Here is an 18,166-nt window from a genome sequence, read left to right on the forward strand (position 1 = left end):
TCATTAGTTTAATTATACGATCTTTTTAATTATAATATTATATTTTTCATTAGTTTAATTATACGATCTTTTTAATTATAATATTATATTTTCTCGCGGGTCTTTAAAGAAATATTAGTATATCCTTGTTAAGGCAAATATATATTATTAACGTCCTAAATAAACCTAAAGGAACCTAAGGATTATATTATTTTTTAATTTTTAAATAATATGTATATATATAGTCCTTTATTGATAATTATAGATATTAACGTCAAGGTAAGTAACATAAGTAATTTAGCTTTAATTTACTATCACTTTATTTAGTAATATAATTTTAAAGTATTCAACTAAATCTTTAAGTTCGCGAATATCTTAGTAGCATTTTATGAATATTCCGGTATTTTTGTATATTAGTTTCTTTAGTTATAGTAACATATAAATAAACTAAATAAATCTTATCTTAATAGCTAATCTATTAATCGCTAATTTAGTTCCTATTATAATTCGCTAAATAAGCTAATTATTAATATTACCTATAAATAATATAAGGTTAAAAAGCCTTACTCGCTATAAGCGATAAAGTTCATTTTAAATTTCGTTCGTTTATTTTAGTAGCGTTTCGGTGACGGATCGGTAGCGATCCTTACTTATATTAGTTTGATTATTTCTAGTACTCGTTATAATCTATATTAATAGCCCTTCGAGTTATCTAGTTCGCTTAGCTTATTATTCTATTACTTGGTTATCTACCTACCAAATCTATTCTAGCTATTATATTATAAGTACTTCTTCATTAAGGGGCTTATTATTACTGTTAAGACTTTATTGATTATTACTTGGGTAGTTCCGTTCCGTTTTATGAGTATTTCGTAGGTAGATCGGTAAGGATCTACCTATAGGTCAACTTATTTCTTTTATTATTACTTAAGTAGTTATTTCCAAGGCTTTTTAGTAGTACTTAATGATTTAAATCAGAAGATAAATGTATATAAAAGGCTATAGTATAGCTAATTGAATTTAATTTAGGCTACGCTACTATACTATTTATATTAATCTTAAAGAAAGGAACTACCTAACGTAGGGTCTACTATAATTAACCTAGCTATAGTTTATATAATAATTATATAATATCTAATAAGCTTTAACCCCCTCTTTATATTTTAATAACGCTATAATTTTATAATAAAGATAATAATAACTCCGTCGTCGTCGATCTAGTAGCGAGTCGCGATTATAACTAAGTCGCTACCCTACCCTACAACGCGTCTATAAATTAGCACTTAGTTTATTTAACTACCTATTATACTATTAAATCGCTCTAAACCCTTAGTAAATTCAGTAAAGTAAAAGGGTAGGCTCTTATTAGCTACTAGGCTATTAAAAAAATAAGAAATAGCTAATATTTCTTAAGCTACTCGTATTTTTAATATACTACGTTCTACCTTACGCGACCGTATCTCTAGTCGAACTAAACAAACTATTATACGCGTAAACTCGTATAAATTAACCGAAAGCGAAGAGGAAACGCTTGAAAAATAGATCCTCTTACTAAATAATCGTAGAGTAGCCACCCGGCCGATCACTATATAAGAAGAGACTACGAATCTTCTTCTTAAGACCCGCGGAATAACCTTAGTTTAGATGGTCTGGGAAAACTAGGTTTATAACCTTACAGAAAGATATTCCGAACTGATTATCTAATTCTTTTAATTCTAATATAACATCTTCCAAGACTTAGATAAATATTTAAATATTTTAAATATAATTTTAGAGTATCAAGATTTTAAAATGTTAAAGAGCCTAATGATTATATTGTATATTTATCTATTCTAATATTAACTAAAGATGATAGCTTTTCACTCTTATTTAACTTCTTAATCCTTTTTAATTCTTACCTAGGCTTAAAATAGGAGCTTTTTATCTTTTAATTTATTTTTACTTACCTTACTTTCTATCATTAGTATTAACTTTTTTATATATATTTTACTTTGATTTTATCTTTAATTCGACGACGAAAAGGCCTTCTTTCTTAGCAGTGTTAGTTATTACTTAGTTTGAATGTAGCATTCTAGCTAATAGGCTACTTTTATTTATATGTTTAGATTATTAGAAATAGTTTTAGGGTATTTTAGTAGATTCTTTAATCTATTAGTATTTTAGTAGTACTTTGTAAATATTCTAAAATTCTTTTGTAACGGAGTGGATCCTGAATCTTCAGAAAACCTGTCATAGAGACGGGTTATCGCCAGCGTGTCACTGTCGATCACAGAGCGTACTCTGACCGCCACTCTACCCCGCTCCTATCAATGATAAATAGTCCATTCTTGGGAACCTGGAAGTTCCCCAAGAATCAGTCTCTGTACTATTCACATAATACATCTGTTCCGGAGCCATCTTCGTCTTACCTAGTTGACAGGCCCTATCCTGTAAACACTAGAACCCCCCTATACTTTACATCTTTTCTATTAGCTTTTCTTATTATAAGAATACCTGGTCTAGACACGACCTAACCCCCCTTCTACTTAATAATTATAAAAAAAAATCATAAGTATTACCCTATTTAGATAGGGCATTTAGATAGGGCGCTAGAGTAAGTGATCTATCCTTATTAATCGTAAGTAAACCATATTTCTTACGTCTTTATACTGGCGGCTATCTCTTTAGTTTCGCGCCCTTAAATTATTTAATTAATATTGCTAGCGTCTATAGGACCTCTTATATTAATCTACGGCTTAGTTTTTCGAGTATTTAATTATTTATAACGAGGTAAAAGGAGCGAATCATCTAATAATAACTAATATATAAGCTATGTCGCTTACTACGTAGTTCGATATAATAGCTTATTACGCTTTTTAGTTTGTAAATAAAGCTTATCGTCTATTAATTTAGTATTAGCTTTAAGCTTGTTACGTACCTTTCTAGGTCTAATATACTCCTTTAGGCAAGGAGTTAGTAATTAAAGACATGAAATTACTATCATTTGCTTCGTTAAATATTATTAAGTTACCTCCTTAATTAATTCTTATTTTAGTAGAAATAATATAATTAAAGGACTAAATAGTACAATACCGTTTAATACCTAGATCAAATAATTCGTGGAGTAATAGCGTTATAAATGTATTAGATCTCGTAGAAAAAATTTACTTTACGCTTAATACTTCTACCTTTTTAAGTAATCTTATTTTATAACTTTCAAAAAGTTTGATAAGGTTCTAAAAGGGCGAAGCATCTTATAGCTGTAATAGATGTATCGTATATAAGATAAAGAGATATAGAATAATATATTATTAGTTATAATCTTAACAAATTCCGGTACATAATACGAATAATGATTATTTATAATTAATAATCGTTTTAAAACCTTTAAACTCGAGATTACGATACCTTTATAAATCCTTAAGGCTCTTAACCCCTAATATTATAGCGATTATATAGTCTAGTAAAAGATTAGTTATTTTATATCAACTTTTCATATAGAATTTCCTTTTAACTGAAAACTATAGCGATATCTTCTAACTGTCGGCTATAATATATTTAATATTAATAGTAGATTTAAAGATACCTTTATTTAGTATATATATAGTCAGACTCTCTAATAATACTTATTATAGGTTACCTTATCTAATTTAATACCTGTTCTTAATTATATAATAGATTTATCTAAGTATTAGTTTATTTGTAATAAATATTATATTAAAGCGATTATATTAAGCTATAATTAAACTAATATCTTTAGCGGCTATTCTTTTTAGTTCTTAACACTTTTATATAATCTAATTAAGACTACATTATAGTAGAATCTAGCTAAGAAAGTCATAGACCTAATTTTTATTACCAACATAGTTCGCGATAGATTACATAAGTCCAATTCTAATTTTTTAATATATTAAATAGTCTTCGTATTTGATATATACCCGGTATCGTCTAGTATGATATTATAGTTAAATAAAGTTTCTTCCTAATCTTTATACACTACTTTAGTTATTAAGATACGGTTATACGACTATAGAGCCGTCTATATAGTATAGTATATAGAAAATTAAATTCCTAGGCTAGCGGTTTAATTTTAGTCTTTCCGCGGCTATAATAGGCCTAATAGCCAATTCTAGTTATAATTCTGATTATTTAGGTCTATCCGGTATAGTAGTAGGTAGTAGTGAATAGTTGAAAAAAGTATATTAGATAAAAAATGATATTAGACTATAGATTAGATTATACTATGGCGACCTAATGCCCGCTCGGGTATTATATCGCACGGACCGGGTATATATAAAAATTATATAGCTTTTAACTCGATAGCTAAGCTATCGATTACTAGCTTATTCTTTTATTATTATTAGCTAAATAGGCTTAGGAGCCTTAGTTGTAGTAGGCGATAAAGCTTGTCTTAAACCTTATTTGTCTACTCTAATAGCGTTCGAGTCGCGGATTAATTATAATCCTTATTGTCACGGGCCAGAGCCCATTGGATATCACGTGCTACCACGTGACCCACACCTGGGGTTATTATGGAGAACCCCGCGTCAGATAGTTCCTTTCCTCAAGATGAATGTAAACAGCATGTTGGCCTAGCCCTAATTGAATCAATTCAGCTACAGCCCTTCACACTTATCTCTATTCATCTTATTATTTCCGCTGTTAACTATAATCTATATTAATAGTCTTTCGAGCTGTCTAATTCGCTTGACCTATTATTTTATTACTTAGTCAGTTACCTATTAGTTCTATTCTAGCCACTATATTATAAGCGCTACCTACTAAGGGGCTTTTAATTAATCGTAAGACTCTATTTGTTATTACTTAGGTACTTCAGTTCTATTCTATTAAAGTTTCGTAGGTAGGTCGGTAATAATCACTAGTTAACTTGGTTAATCTATTATAACCCAAGGGTATTTGTTTTAGGGCTTGTTAGTTGCATTTAACTACTTAAATCGGAAGATTAATGTATATATATATATAGGACTATAATCAAAATTAATTCAATTAGGGCTAGGCTGATATATAATTTATATTAATTTTAAAGAAAGGAATTATCTAATTATAACAGTATTTTAGACCGTACAATAGAAGACAGATTACTTAGACTACTAAGCACTCTTTCTAACCTTTAGTCTTTTCCTATTAGGGTTTTGCCTAATTAGTTTTAATAAGACTACATAGGATGAGGAGCAACTAATCCGACTATATAACGGAGAATTTATGTTTACAAAAAGGATTCGGACGTAGTGTTATTAATAAAGATAAAATACCCCTAACGACTTTACCAATAGATATGAAAGGGAGCCTTAACCTAGGCCCTTAATAAAAGATAAGGATTAGTCTATATAAAGAATATCACACTATTAATACCCCTTTATCTATTTATTATATTTCTACTACTATATCTTACTAGATTTATAGGCTAATTACCCTTTACTTAGTAATCCTCTTATAATACTTATTCTTCTTTTGTAATCCCTTTTAATACGATATTTAGAAACGAATAGACTGAACTAGTTAGTATTACTAGCGAAAAATCGTCGGATCTTCATTAAAATACTATTATTACTATTACCTCTTCTTACATAAAATTTTATATTATTTAACGGACTAAGTGATAAAATAACCCTTAAGAGGCTTAGAAGCAAGACTACTGAAAGATTAGACTAAAAGCCTATCTAAAAATTATTTAATACTATAAAATAATAAGAAATATAGTATCTATATAAGTTAAAAGATAACTCGAATCCCTATAGAAATATATCTCTTAAAGAAGACTTAAAAGTAACGTACCTAAGATTCTCTTTTATAAAGCTATAAGCCCCTTTAGAAAACGTTCTTATTAAATGTTAGAGTAATAGTATATTAGTAACTCGTTAACAAATCTCCCGTTATACTAAAATATATTTAAGCTATTTTAAAAGAGATAAAAAAGACTAAGATATTAAGATTAATTATAAAGGCATATACCTAGGTTAATAAACGCCTACTAACTAGGCTAAACAGACCGCTATATCTGCCTAACGGCTAATATGCTTAGGACCGATATATATACTACTCATTACGTATAGTAAAACCCGTGGGCTAGCGGCGCCTTTATATCTTATTAGTAATATAACTTTTTAAGAAATAGTATGTAGCTATTATTTCTCTTATTACTTTTATTTTTAATATATTATATGATATTTTACGCGATTATATCTACGGCTATACTAATTAAAGGATTATACGTATAAATTTATATAAACTTGTAAAGTTTAAAGAAGAGTTACTTTAAAGATAAATACTCTTTATAGATTCCCGTAGATTAGCCCCTTAAACTTTTATAGCTTAGGAGATAACGAATCTTTTACTTAAATTATGCGGAATAAACTTAGCTCCTTTAGTTAGTAAGAATTAGGTTATAAAGTGTATAAAAAGGTATCCCGAATTATTAATCTAATTCTAAAGGCGTTATAATTATAAAATATAAAGACCTAAAATCATCGGAGAATACCTTACTCTTATTTTTTAGACTAGAATCTAATTTGATTAACCCTAATAATATTTATAACTTCGATAAGACTAATTTCGCGATTGCATTAACGTTAACCGTAAGATTTATTATAAAGAGTAAATATTTAATTAATAATCGTTCTTATAGCCTAGAAATTGCGAGTAAGTAACTACGATTAAGTCTATCGATACTCTAGGATAAGTACTTTCTTTAACTATAATTTTTAAAAGTAAAATCTATAAAGAAAATAATATTATCCTAATTTATATATCTTTATAGTTATCTTACTTTTTCTAGCCGCTTAATATTATTGTTTCATAATAACAAAACACTTATATAGTTAGCTTAATATAATAAATATATAAAATAAAGATAATCATATCGATAAACTTAATTTCCTTAAAGCCTATTTTTCCGCTTACTCCGAGACTTTTGAATCTAATATCATTGGAAATAGCTTTGGAGTAACCGGTTTAGTATCTTTCTTATTTAATCAACTGATTATCAAGCTAAGTATTTGATTTGGGAACCCAAACTTCGTTCTTTGATTAAAAAAGCAAGTAAGAGCTAAATATACTTTTGAACTATATATAGTTACTTAAGTAAGTTATATTAATTAAAGTATTACTTTAATAGAAATCGTCAAGTCCTCCGAGCCTACTTAATAATACGATAAAATATATTTTAAAGGCCTACTAAATTTAAGTATAATTAAGTGCTTTTCTCGAGAAAGAAGCAAGCGGGTCATAGGCTAAAAATAAGAAAAAAATGTAGAAGTAGGCTAGATCTTAAAAGTATGTATGTCCTTAGTTAAGGGCCTCTTATATTTAGATATATTAATATTGAATATAAGAGTAAAGGCAGTATTTAATTTATCTCTCTTTAGTCTTTATATAGTAGGGCAACCGGCTATTTAATTATAGACGCGGTCATTCAAGGGATATAAGATACATAGGGTGTAAGAGAGAGATATATTCAGATAGACTATTTCTTAGTTTGATAACCTTAAGGGTATTTTAAAATAAATTTACCTACATTTAATAGGTTAGATTAAGGTAGTGCCTTGAGGGTTATAGCGGCTAAGCGGTTAATAATATTAGAAATAATATTATCTAATAGTCTATATCCTAATTCAATCTTTTTATAAAATAATTTTATTAAGTTAGACACATTTATTATAATTAATAGGTAAAAAGGCATTATTTCAAAATCGTTCTATAATACTTAATTAAGATAGCATTTATGATTTAATCTTATGAATTAATATTAATAGTTTAGTAATAAAATCTATAAATGATATATGTAAAGGGCAAATATAGGTATAAAAATCTATTAAGTTTCTTATATATTTTCTTATATATAAATATACTCTTTTAATACACTTTATATAACTTATAAGTTTATACGAGTTTTAAGGTGTTTAGCCGCTAACTTAACCTAACTTGTTAGATTTAAAGATATATTTATCTTAACTAAAACGTTATTGGTTTTATTTACCTAAGGAACTGTCTATCTAGATATATCTCTCTCTTATACCTTATTAACCTATATATTCTACACCCACTAAGAAACTATGTCTATAGTTAAATAGCTAGTTCTGCCGTTATATAAAGTCCAAGGAGAGGTAATCTAATTACTTTCTTTAATTATATATCTAATATTAAGTAAGATATCTATAAATAAGAGGTCTTTAGCCGAGGGTATATATCTTTGCGTTTTAGTCTATTTCTATTTCTTTTTCTTAATTTTAAAGCGTAACCCGCTAATTTCTTTCTTAAGAAAAGTGATTAATCAATTCAAATCTAGTAGGCCTTTAAGGATATATTTTATTATATTCTCAAGTAAGCTTAGAGGACTACCGTATCTTATACGAAGTACTAATTAAACTAATATAGCCTAGTTTAGTAATTATATAGTTTAAAGATAATTTTAGTTCCTACTCGCTCTTTTTTTAACTTAAGGAAGGAGTTAAGGTTTAAAGGTAAATGTTAACCCTTATAATTACTTAATTAAGCAAAAGAAATACTAAACTAATCACTCTAAAGCTACTAATAATAATATTAGATTTAAAAGTATTAAAGCGAGTAAAAAAATTAGCTTTAGAGAAATTAAGCTTATAAATCATTAAATTATAAATTAATATAGATTTTATCTTTAAAAATTAGAATTAAAGGAAGTACTTATTCCGAAGTATTTATATATTATGAGTTACTTATAATTTTTAGGTCATCTCTTTTATATATTAATAATTATAACGCCTTCAGAATTGGCTCGATAATTTAGGATATCTTTTCATATGCTCTATTCTTACTAAAAGTAGAATGTAGTATATCAAAATAATAAATAGCGAGAGAGATAGTAGCCATATCCTATTTCTTAAGAGCTTATGTTACTAATAAGATCCTACCCTCTTTACTAATTCCGAGAGATTTAAGAGCGACCTAGTAGTATAATGGATAGTTAGATTAATTAAGTACTAATTTATAGACACGTTTTAGGTTATATAGCGACTTAGGGATACAGTAGCTCGGTTGTTTAATACGTTGTCTTACTTGGTTTTACTATTGAGTACTTAGATTTTTTGATTCTTAGTATGACCGAAATCAGCTTACTACTGAACTCTTTATATGGATCCTTTTATTTAATCTATCTTAGTGAATAGTTTATATTATTAGTATCTTAATAAATACTATAGGAACCACTTATAAGTATCTCTAAGCCTTAAATCTAATTAAGGTTCTTAGCTTTAATATTAACTATTTTATCTTAAGTTATAATTAATAACTTTGTAATAGCTAAAACTATCTAGATTTTGATTTTTCTAATAATATATTAATAATGTTAATATTTTTAGACTTAGATTCAATAATAAAATTAGATCGAGCGAGATATATATATTAATATACTTATTATGTAAGGGTAACTAAGACTCTAGACACAATTATTAAATTAGGAATATTTTTGATAGCGCATTTACTAAAAAGACCATTTATAATGATCTAATTAATTATTATAGTAGAGTTTCTATTTTATACTACCTAGGGTCACCTAACCCGGTATCCGAGATAGACTTAGTGTACTATTGGAATAGACTTCCTGTTATATATCAACTATTTAGCTTTTAATATAATATATAGGTCTATAAATTCTCGTAGTCCGTTCATACTGTAATAAGATATTATTTATTATTTAAATAATACTACTAATACTGAAAGTAATAGATAATAATAAATGACTCTTAGTTAAGGATATTATAGTGTGACTTTTAGTCTAAAGACTATATAAGACGAAAATATTATAAAGTACTATAAACCTCTTATGTTAGATTATAATTAAATTCTAGTTATATCTTTATTAAATATATATATCTCTAATTAGATTAGGCTTTTGAGATAAAATATCTTGATTGGAATTACTAATAACGAGGCTCCTTTTAGTCCGTTATATTATTTCTTTCATTTTTAATAAATTCAAACATTTTAAGCGTCTAATTATTTTTATCATGCTTTAATATTAATTAGTAGAATGCTAAATAGCTTTTATTCTACTCTTATTTATTCTAATATCTTTTATATTAATCATAAACCTCAAGGAATGTAGCTTATTATGATAAAAATATACTTAGATAGTTTAACGTAAAGGTAGTCCTTTTTAAGGCACTTAAATATATTGTAAAACTCCTTAATATAGCCCTCTCAGTTGAAGACTATATATATAATTTTAGATAATCACCAACGTTTTAAATAGTATAACTATATATTTAAAATAAGTATAATAAGTTTTCTACGTAGTTTTTATTTATCTCCTTTTTAGATATAAATCTTATAATATATATCTAAAATATTAACTAACCTTACGAGAGAATTTCAATCTTATTAAACAATCTTAGGTTCCTAAAAAAGGAAAGATGGTAGTGATTCTTAATTATCACTTTATCAAGTCTTATATAATCTTATTATATGTATAAAACATTAATCTTTTGCAAAATAAACAGAACTAAGCCACTTCTTAGACCCTTTAATAGTTAATTTCGCTTCATTTTAGTAGTATTAGCTAAATAAGTCCATAGCGCTTTAGGCCCCTTTCTAGAGAGTAAATAAATAAATCTATATAAACTATTCAGTCCTTTCCTAGAGATTAGTTCTATTATTTTGTTTAATATATATGTATAGGCCCTATTTTTTACTTTGTTAATAAACTAATAAAATTTAGTATTTTAGACTTATGAGCTTTAAGCTCCTATTTGAGGGATTTTCAATAAAGAATAATATTAAAATTTATCCAAGAGATAGCTTAGAAAAATAGTATAAAGGTTTTAATAAGGTCTTAGGTAATCTTAATATTAAGATATTTAAAAAGAATTCATTATTTCTTTAGAATAAAGAAAATAAAAGATATTTAATACATATTATATGTTTCGAGGCATTCTATTAATATACTTATAACGGATATAATAAAAAGTCTATGTAGTAGTATATCGGATACTGGGTTATATAACCTTAAGTAGTATATAGTAGAAATTCTAATATAACAACCTAATCGGTCATTTATAACTAGTATCTTTGCTTAATGCGCTATTAAGAGCATTCCTTATTTATTAAAAAGCCCTTAAAAAAAGCTTAAGTAGATTTACACTAAGTAAAAACTAACCTACTTACTATATCTACGTTTTCAACTTCAATATTATAATTTTATTCTTTTCAAGGTAATTATTTATATAATACTAGTTAGAGTTATCTCTCCTATCTTTATATATTTCTTGGACTTTTGAGAGCTATCTTATTATAAGTTATATAATATTGCTCTTTATAAATATATCTTTAATCTTAGCTTTAAGAATCTCTTTATGTTTTCTATTAATATTATTAGATTTGGATTTAAGGTCTAAATTAGTCTTATTCTACTTTTGTTTATTATTTTTTATCCTTTTTAAGATCACCTACGCAATATATCTATATATTATAAGGTACTTATTAATGAGTAGCTAATATGTTATTATTTTGAATTTTTAAGTAAGCCTGTAATCTATTTTTTCAAATACTTTTATCTCTTAGCCTCTTTATGAGGATCTTAGTACTAAGAAGGTCAAATGATATATCTCGTAGTCTTATAGAGACGACGAGGTAGTTAGTTCGTAAGGTACGAGCTAATCTAGAGCTAAGCCCCGTAATGCGAGGGCTTATAATCCTATATAACCCTATGATTATAATTCAAATAGTCTAGAGGCTAAAGTCTTAGACTTTAGCAATTAGTTTAGTATTAAACTATATTACTACTTTCTTAATTCTATTTCCCGAATCTACCTAAGCCCTAAGACCCTTATAATAGGGTCTAACTCTCTTTAAGATTAATTTATTACTTAGTGAATTAAAAATTATAGAATTTTATATAAAAAAAAGATAATCTTGGTTACATTAGTAATTTCAGATAAACTTCTTAGACTCTTATAGATTAATGTTTAAGCTTACTGAATTAAGTAATATAATATTGAATAATAATATATATTTTTTTAAAGAGATATAAATCTCAATCTTAGTTTCTCTATTCTATAACGTATTTAATAAGCGAGTAGCTAGCTACCCTACCTTAGAACGCGTTTATAAATTAGCATTTATTTAATTAACTACCTACTATACTACTAAAACGCTCCTAAGCCTTAGGAAATCTAACAGAGTAAGAGGGTAGTGTATCTTATTAGATATCTAAGCTATTAAAAACTAAGAGATAATATCTATTTCTCTCGCTTTCTAGATCTTGAAATACTACGTTTAATCCTCCGCCGCCAGGTAAGAAGAATATAGCTACGTGCGATTTCTCGTGCTAATTTATATCAATTAATAATAACTAAAGAGTATACGCTTTAAAAATAAATACTCTTCGTTAATAATCGTAGAGTAGCGCCTTAGCCTATTACTATATAACAGAGTATACATCTTCTTTTCGAAGCCCGCAAAACTACCTTAGTTTAAAAAGTCGGAGAAAGATAGGCTTAGCACTTCGTAAAAGGTTTACTAAACTATTAAATTTATTCTCAAGACGTTATAATTAATATATATGAAATACAAAGGCCTAATAATTATTAGTAAATAGTTTAATCTCGTTTTAAATACCGCTCTTTAATTTAGTATTGACCCTAATAATATATATAGCTTTAACAAGGCTAGTTTCGCGATAAGATTAATAGTAACCCTAAAAATTATTATAAGAGCTAAATATTATAATCGGCGATTCATTTATAACTTTAAAATCATAAATAAGTAACTATAATTAAATATTAAAATATTAAAAGAAAATAACTTCCTCCAATTATAATTTTTAAAAGTAAAGCTTCGTTAAATCTTAATTTAATAAAATCCTTGATAGTTATTAGTTCGAGGTTAGTCCGAATAGATAGACCTTTAATAGAATTAGCTCTCGCTAGTTTAAACACTTTTTATTCCGTTATACTTTTCGCGGTTAAAAGGTCGGTGTTAAATTTTAATGCTTAATAATTATAGAAGTTATTTAACCTTAAAGCTTAACGAACTCTACGAAGAAACGATATTATCTTAATCTATATATTTAAAAATTTATTATACCTTTTATAACCGGTCGATATTAGTTATGGTTGTAGTATTAAAATGGTTATATAATTAGCTTATCGAAATATAAATACGTCTCGGGTTTATCCTTTCGCCTAATCTAAGGCTTTTAAACCTAATACTACTAAAATCAGTTTTAGAATAATTAGTTTGGTACCTTTTCATCTTGATCGCGTAGTCTTGAAGCTAAATATTTACCTTTAAACCCCGGCATCCTCCTTAAGCTAAGGTAGTAAATTAGGCCGTAATCTTTTACTATAAACCCCCTTCACTAAGAGATAACTACCTTGGAGAGCTTTGTTAGTTAAAAATTTACTTTATATAAGATCTCTAAGCCTATTAAGCTTATTAAATCGCGCGATAGATTAACGTAGAAAAGGCTATCACTAAATTACTCTCTAAGGCGCTTCAATCCTAGCGAAAGAAAACAATATACTATGAGCCGCTAACGAGAAGAAGTAGAAGCGGACCAGATCTTAAAGGTATCTACCCTCGGCCTATAGCTTCTTAGTTCTAGAAAGCTTAGTATTAAATGTGTAAGAAGAAGAGATTAAACTACCTCCCCCTTAGTCCTTAAATACCCGGATATTCGGCTATTTAGCTGCGTCTACGCCCCTCCCCCCGGGGGTATAGAATATATAGGCTACTAGGGCATATAAGAAAGATATATCTGGATAGAATCTCTTAGTTTAAATTAATTTAATATATTACGATTCGGTGACTACTCGCTTATAATAGTCACTCGCTTACCGAATACGTTATAGGCTTATTACTACCTAAAGATAAGTTATAAAATTTTCTCTTTTATTTTTATTTTTATTAAGACTGTTTATTTATTTTGAAAATATGTATAATCTATTACTGAAGTATAAGGATTTCTTTTATTAAAGGTTCTTCCTTATCTTTATCTTTACTAATTCTAGTAATTCGCGGAGTATCTTTTAGGTCTTAGATATTTTAGGGAAGATTTAATAATTCTATACTAATCGTGCTAATTAGTTTAATTCGCTGGTTTTAATTATTATATTAAAAAGTATAATAAAACAATAATCAATGAAAGGATAATTAGCCTATTGATCTAATAGGATACGATAAATATAGAGTAAGTAGAGTAAGGAGTATTAATAATATAATAATAACTGTCACTATTTAATGATATTACTATTTTATAATAATATAATGTTTATTCGCCGCTATTCTAAATAATAAGGATAGATAGTAGATTTTATTTACCGATATGAATAATAAGGATTATAGTTAATATTTATTCGTTATATACTCTAATATAATAGAAGGGTGAAAAAACGTATAGTTAATTTAATTGTAACGTTTTTTAAAAAAAAAAATATTGTTACTAGATCTAGAATTCGTCTTTAAAAAAGATTTTTAGCTACCTTCGATCTTTATTCTAACTCCATTTATTATTCCTATTCTCTTCCTACTTTTTATTTATCTTTATAATTCTAACAGGTTATAAGCTCGAGGTTAGTCTCGACTTATTAATTTATACACAAAACATAAACATATCTATATCTTATGTTTAATATAGAAGGATTTAAAGTCTTTCTATTTTCTATACTAAAACAATATAAACATCGATCCCTACCGGACCGCTAGATTATAACTAAGTATATAGTATTATAGCCCCCCTTAAAACAGTATAAATTCTAAGGTTACGTGGCTTAAAAAATAATGTTATTTAGGTAATGAGAGAAAAGGCCATCTGACGAAAGAGGAGTAATCGCTACTCTTAGTAGTTCTACTATTACTAATTTAAAGAATAATAAAGCTTTCTCTTTTATTTAGCTACTATATAATAATAGCCTATCATTATAAATTAAAGTTATTATAAATACTAAACTAGTATAGAAAAGACTTAAAGAGTCTTATTTTTTAAAGGATTCTTTATTTAATACGTCCTTACCTAATTTTTAGACTATAAAAGCAAATATAAAATAAGATTCAAACCTTTCTTAATAATCTCTATAATAGGGAAATAATTCTACCAAAATAATCATTTCTTTCTTAGGTCCTAAATAGCCTTAATGACGACTATAAAATATTAATAAAAAGTATCATCTAACCTCTTTAGAGAGATCTAAAATTATATACTATAAAGACCCTCTTCTTAAATCTAATCAATAAATCTCGAGATATTTAGGGTAACAAATTTATATTCATCAAATCTAAGCTAAAGAATACCTAGAAAAAGAAACTATCTATATCGGTATATATAAAACTTATAAATTATGTACTTTTTTAATTAGTAAATACTAATTTTTATGACTATATAAAGCCTTTAAAGGTGAATAGCCTCGCCGGTAAGAAGAATATTTATAAAGGGCTATAAGATTGAAGAAACCTAACCTTAAAAATATAAATTAAAAAAAGAAAAACATTCTTATCATACTTAATAAGCACGATAAGGTAAAGAGGATATAATTCTCCCCGATTTTAGGAAAAGTATTGAATAATAATTTGAGTATCGCTAAGGAAGTATATCTCTTTATACTAAATTACAAAATAAATACTAATAAATACAAAAGGATTTAATTGTCGAAAAGAACTATTATTTAATTTTAGAGCTAAATATCTGAGGTTATGTTAGATATGATAGCTATTATTTACATACTTTATAACTAAGAAGGAAAAGCTTCTAATAAAACCTAGTACTAGCTTTATTTACCTTTCAAAAAATCTCTATTATATTTTAAAATCAAGAATAAATCTATTAAGTACTAACCAATTAGATAAAAATACTACTATAATAATATAAAAAAAACTTTTACAATGATAAATAAGAGAGATAATTTATATATTATTAAATTCTTATCTTTGTAAAAAGATAAAAACATAAACATAATCCTCCTAACTAATAAGATAGAGAACTTATATATAAAATGATAGTATAGGTACTTAGTATATATTTCTTATAAATAAACCTTTAAAAGCTATTTTAAAAGATACTTTGATATATTGATAAATTATAGATGTTGAACTAGATCTTTTATCTGAAGATAATAGATATTTTAATAAAGAAGACTCTAATATACAAGAGTTCGAGAAAATAGAAAGAATCTATAATAATTTAAGGGATCCTTTACTAAGTATGTATAATTATAAACAATGTTATATTACTATTTTAGATCAAGAGAATTAATTTATTCAAGTCTTTTTATTAAATCAGAAAGGCGAAGTATATAATTCATCTAAACAATAAAAGTTTTATGTAAAAATTATATAAATAGATAAATACATGAATTCTTATAATAATAGTAAAGAATACATTAACAAGAATTTTGAAATAGTATTAACAGAATATTACATAATTAACCACTAAGCCGCTATAACCTAACCTTTTAAATTTAAATATATTTAGATTTAGTAAGCCTTTAGAATATAGTTTACTATATCATTAAATAGGCTTAGAGGAATCTAGGATCTTATATAAAGTAATATTTTAGTTAATATAGCTTAGTTAAGAGATTATATATAGTTCGAAGGTATTCTTTAGCTCTTATTCGCTTTCTTAACTCAAGAAAGGGTTGGGGTTTAAAGACGAGTACTGAGCTTTAGTTACTTAATCAAGTAAACAAGATATTAGATTAGTTGCTTCAAAGTTATTAATAATAGTATTAGATTTAAGGTCTTAGAGCGGGCGGAAGAATAGGCTTTAAGGAAATTAAGTTTATCAAGATATTTACTTTTATCTTATATATTAATTTTAATAAGCCGACTATATAAATGTTTTATATTTATAAATAACTGATATTAAGCGGCTATAAAAGGTAAGATAAAATAAAAATATATATATTAAGATAATATCATTTTTTTATAGATCTTATTAAAGTTTAGGATTAAATATTTAACTTCCGTAGCTATTAAGTATTAAAAGTTAATATTAACTCTTTACTCTCGACGAGAGTAATAAAATAAAAGGCTATTAAGTTATTAAAGTCTAATTTTATTAAAGGTCTATCTTTTTAGCCTAATCTTAGATCGTTAATTATTAAGAAGATTATTAAATTACAACTTAATATAGACTCTACCTTTAAAAATTATAGTCGGACGAAGTACTTATCCTGAAGTATTTATATACTTAATTATAATTACTAACTCGCTTTTCTAAGCTATATAAGCGATCGCTAATTATAATATTTACTTTTTATAGTAATCCTTATAGTTAATATTAATCTTATCGCGAACTTGATTTTATTAAAGTTATAAATATCGTCAAGGTTAATCTTAAACTAGATAATAGTTTATTAAATAAGAGTAAACTACTCTACTAATTTCAAAGTCTTTATATTTTATATATTTATAATTATGACACCTTAAGAATCTACTTAATAATTCGGGGTATACTCTTATATACTTTATAACCTAATAGTTACTAACCGAAGGGGCTAAGGTTATTCCGCGTGATTTAAGTAAAAGATTCGCTAATTTTCATACTATAGAAGGCCGAGGGGCTAATTTGTGAGTATCTATAAAGAGCATCTATTTCTAAAGCAAATCTTCTTTAAGATTTATAAGTTTATATAGATTTATATATATATCTTCCCTTAATATAGCTAGAGATATAATTACGTGAAATAGAACGTAGTATATTAAAAGTATAAGTAGCGAGAGAAATAGTAGCTATATCTTATATCTTAAGAGCTTATATTACTAATAAGATGTCATACTCTTTCTCTACTATGATATATTAAGAGGTTTAGGGGCGAATTAGCGGTATAGTAGATAGTTAAATTAATTAAGTACTAATTCATAGAAATATTTTAGGTTATATAGCAACTCGAGGGTTAAATACGTTAGTATTTTATATAATATAAGCTCTACTTATATTAAGGCCCTAAATATTCTTATTCAAAGAATTAAACTAACCCTAATAAATAAAGCAAAGGCTATTTCAGCTAAATCTGAAACTCCGGTCTTTTATTAGGCAAAGCTTTAAAAGCTCCTAGATATGTATATAATAAAACTTAACTCTATTCAAATTATATAATATTAGGGAACCGTTCCTAAATAATATTAAAATATAGGGATTAGTTACGTCTTATTATATAAATACCTAAGAAACTAAATTAAAACCTAGAAAAAACAAAGTTATCCTAATAGGATATAA

This window comes from Penicillium soppii, assembly GCF_028829465.1.
Source record: "Penicillium soppii strain IBT 18220 chromosome Unknown utg000001l, whole genome shotgun sequence".
Lineage (NCBI taxonomy): Eukaryota > Fungi > Ascomycota > Eurotiomycetes > Eurotiales > Aspergillaceae > Penicillium > Penicillium soppii.